At 40.0% G+C, this 4,363-nt stretch overlaps 1 pseudogene across 1 annotated transcript; it reads left to right on the top strand.

Moving 5' to 3' along the window:
- Positions 1 to 1,188: 1,188 nt before the first annotated feature.
- Positions 1,189 to 2,328, top strand: LOC306656089 (activating signal cointegrator 1 complex subunit 1-like; annotated as a pseudogene). The gene has a single exon. The product of its transcript is annotated as an activating signal cointegrator 1 complex subunit 1-like (transcript).
- The last annotated feature ends 2,035 nt before the right edge of the window (positions 2,329 to 4,363 follow it).

Genomic DNA, 4,363 nt, shown 5'->3' with positions numbered 1-4,363 from the left:
ACTATGGACCTGAGTGGGGCTGCTGCAGGCTACCTGGAACTGGAGAGAGTGCCAGGGCCACCAGACCTCCTGGGCAATTTCTGACTGTGGCTCCAGCTGCATGTGTCTAGCAAACATGGCCCTAAGGCTTCTAGGCCAGATTGGACAATGTAGGTCCTTCCCAGCAGGCAGTGTGCTATTGAGAAGGTCACATCCCCTGACCTTGCAGCCAGGCCATCTGGCCTAAAGCAGGATCAGTGCCAGATTCTCCTTGTCCAGCACCTGTATTTACCCCAAGACTAAACTCCCTGAAGCACTGTGTGCAGAAATCCTGCCACAGTGTCAGCTTCATTCCCCTAGAAAGGCCCAAGCTGATCCAAGATGAGGTCATGACTCCACTGATTGTCCTCACAAGCCCTGAACCCTCCCTATGTGCCAACCTACTTCCAATAAATGAGCCCACACCACTCTCCTTTGCTTGCTGATTCCTGCACAGAGCTAGGTGCTGGGGCACAGGCTGCAGGGGCTCTGCAGCATGGAAAGAGGCTCACCAAGGGCCACTCCAGACTCAGAGCCAAGGATGTTGCCCACTATGGGCTGTGTCAGAGGCTAGGGACAGCTTCTGCCTCACTGCAGGGGCTAGACAAGTGGGGGAACTCTATTCCTTGCTGGGTGCAAAGGGAAGCCAGCCTGGAGGAATCTGCTGTCAACTGGCTGAGGAGCCCTGGCTCTTCAGAGGTGAGTTCAGAGGGCTCCCTGCACAGAGGTGACCCCACACATCCCCACCATCCAACTGGGCCCTGGAGGCTGAAGTCAGGGACCTGAACATCTAGTAACTTGTGTTTACAGGGCAGCTATGCTAGGGGATGCTTTCTGTTTCCACTGCCCATGCACACACACTTAACTCATGTGACAGTCAGTGCTGGACACATGAAATGCCCCACTGATTGGTCCTTATGACCAGAAAACCCACCAGCTCTTGGGTAGAAGAGGGGTGCATATTGGCAGAAGACTGAGCTGGGGACTAATTTTTTCCATGGTGATACAAGTTGGAAAGACCTTTTAACCCATGAAGTTTTTAATTCTATGAACATAATAAAAACTCAAATGCCATTTGAATTTGAGTTGGCCCCTTTTCCATGGGAAGTATATGCATGTGAATAAGTTTAGTAGTAAGAAAGGAAATGGAGTTTTTCCATGCCTGCTGTGGCAGTCTCCTGTCTCCTCCATTTTTCTGGTCCGTGCAGGATTTCAATAGAATATTATTTGGAGAAGGTGTCATGGAAGTTCTGTGCCCACAGCTTATAACAATCAATGGACGAAATTACAGGAAGAATACTATCCAAGAGAAGACTTACCAACATGAAGAACACAATGGGGATTTCTATCAAGACCCAATGGAATAATCTGATGAGCCCTGTGATGCCTATGAGGTAGGGAAGAGCCCATTAGGATTCCCATCTACCGTGAGTGCTCGCAACCTGCTCTACAAGCATATAGTTGGAAAGAGAGGGGACACAAGGAAGGAAGTAGAAATGGAGACCAAAACTTCTATTAGCATTCTTAAACCTGGACAAGAGGGGGAAATTGTGATCACTGGTCAGCATTGAAATGGTGTAATTTCAGCCCAAACTCAGATTGATGTTCTTTTGGACACTTTTAGAAGAAAACAACCCTTCACTCACTTTCTTGCCTTTATCCTCAATGAAACTAAAGTTCAAGAAGAATTTCTGAATTTCCAGGAAGAAGTGCTGGAAAAGTGGTCCATGAATCATGAGGTTGATAGCTCCATTTTCCAGAATTCCAAAAAAAACTTCACCTAACTATTGGGATGTTGGTGCTTTTGAGTGAGGAAGAGATCCAGCAGACATGTGAGATGCTACAATGCTGTAAAGAGGAGTTTAGTACTGACATTTCTGGTGGCAAACCCTTAGAAGTAGAGATGGCAGGAATAGAGTACATGAATGATGATCCTGGTATAGTGGATGTTCTTTATGATAAAGTTCATATGAAAGATGGCTAGAACAGGCTGCAGGAATTGGTTTATAGAGTACTGGAATGTTTTCAGGCATCCGGACTAATAGTGAAAGAGTGGAATAGTGTGAAACTGCATGCTACAGTCATGAATACACTATTCAGGAAAGACCCCAATGCTGAAGGCAGGTACAATCTCTACACAGCAGATGGCAAATATATCTTCAAGGAAAGAGAGTCATTTGATGGCCGGAACATTTTAAAGTTGTTTGAGAACTTCTACTTTGGTTCCCTAAAGTTCAATTCCATTCACATCTCTCAGAGGGTCACAGTAGATGGCTTTGGAAACTATGCCTCCTGTGGACAAATTGACTTCTCCTGGGAAGCTGTGGAAACTGAACATCTCATGAGGGCAGCAGCAAGGAAACAATAATATCAGCAGACTGCACAGAAAGCAGGAAGAATGTCTCTCCAAGGCAGAGAAGCAAAGAGAGGAGTACTCTCAGCATGGCTTTGCAGATGTCCCATCAGTCCTCCCAGGTGCTCTGCTGGGGAGATCCAGTCCTCCTCCCTCATCACATTCTTTGTCCCTTCATATCCTCACCTTCCTCTTTCCTTCCTTCCTTAATCTTATCTTGATTCTTATTTTCTGTTCTTTGAGACTGCTTCTCAACCCTGTGTGTCAGAGTAGCTATGTTGTGAGGACTGCATCTAATCACAATCAAGGGTTTATCATTGGAATTGCACAGGTCATTTGTGAATAAATGCACTTGCCAAGTTAAAAAAAAAAAAAAAAAGAAAGGGAATTTAATCGTGTGATGTTGTAAGGCCCCCAAAAAGGAAACCCCAACTCTTTATCTCAGTGTAAAAAGTAACAAATTTTATACATACCCTATTGATAGCAGGTCCTATAATAGAACATTAAATGATAGAAATAAATTCCCAATAAAATTTACTCTTTATAAGTTTAAGATTACCATTACAGACAAGTTTAATCTGGAGAATAGCAGAGCTTGATAAATTCCCTGCTTTAAAAACTTGTGGTCCTGAAAAATATGAACACATTTAATATACAACTAGTGACCATTTCACAAATACCTTGACACTTTTATCTTACCAAATTGAGTTTTTAAAGAGAAATGTATACTCTGTAACAAAGTACAATACTCTATAATAGTTGTTTAACCATAATTGTATACGCCCCAATTTTTAAGACTAATTGTTCTAAAGAATAAACTTAATAGACACAAAGTTAAGAGTAAATTAGTGTTTCAAATCCTTGTCATTTTACCATGTCATTCTACCATATAGATTAAACTTTGGTTTATATCAAAACGTTAGTATTTCACCTTAGGGAAAACCTTCAATAGTTTTAGCTGTCTCACATACATATAACCAACTTAGTTACACACAAACTTGTTGAAACTTGCCCTTTACTTACACAGACTTTCTTAGCACTTACTTAGACCCTCATGTATTTCATCACACAAGCACTTTCTTACCCAGAAACATTTCCTTTTTCCTTTTACTAAATATATTTCCATACCCAGAACCTTTTATTTTCTCTTTCCTATTCGTTGTCCCCTTTTTGTTCACATTCTGAAACAACTCTTATGAAATTTCTGAATTTAGATAAATTACTCTATTTTAATAAGATTAAATATTCTGTTGTTTATAGTACTCTAATTGAAACACAGTTGAAACTTTTGGGACCCTTTGTATATAGAATTGCACTTGTTAGGACATAACTCTTAGTAACCTTGTTTTTAGTTTAGTGATGACACAAAGCAAGTTTAAACCCTTTTATTTACCAACCTATGAAAACACCAATAATGTGTAAGTATGATACCCCATGGAATTTAAGGCATTAAAAGTACTCGATGTTATTTAACAATTAGCATTTTAACTTTGTAAATTAATCAGATGTCTCTACAAACACATTAGAGTAATCCCATACATGTTAACTCTAATTCACTTATTCTGTAAAAACCAAGATATCAGACAAGTGTCCTGTACAGTATTTGCTGTCTTTTCCCTGTTGAAGAAAAGTCCTAGAAACAATTGATATTAGACATTTTATTAACATCAATATTTTATTAGCTTGACCACCTAGAGACTTGCAAGTTATTTTCAAAGACATTTTACTCTTATTAGTTTACCCAATTTGAACCTTTTTTAAATCACATGAATTAAAAGTATCTGGATCCATTTTTAAATTTTAATTTTAGGAGCACTCAGTTTTGATACAGACAAAACATGACATCAGACAGCACAACATACAAATAACACAAAATCAAGCCCTCGTAACTTTATAGGTGAATCTCCATTGCAGTGTAACAGATGTTCAAAAACTCTAGTTGAATAAAAAATAGAACTGATCAAAAAATCATGAGCTCAAAAAAACATCTAA

Source organism: Sciurus vulgaris, assembly GCF_902686455.1.
Source record: "Sciurus vulgaris genome assembly, chromosome: 3".
Classification (NCBI taxonomy): Eukaryota; Metazoa; Chordata; class Mammalia; order Rodentia; family Sciuridae; genus Sciurus; species Sciurus vulgaris.
Note: the sequence above shows the minus strand (reverse complement) of the source record. Positions and strands in the feature narration are given on the sequence as shown.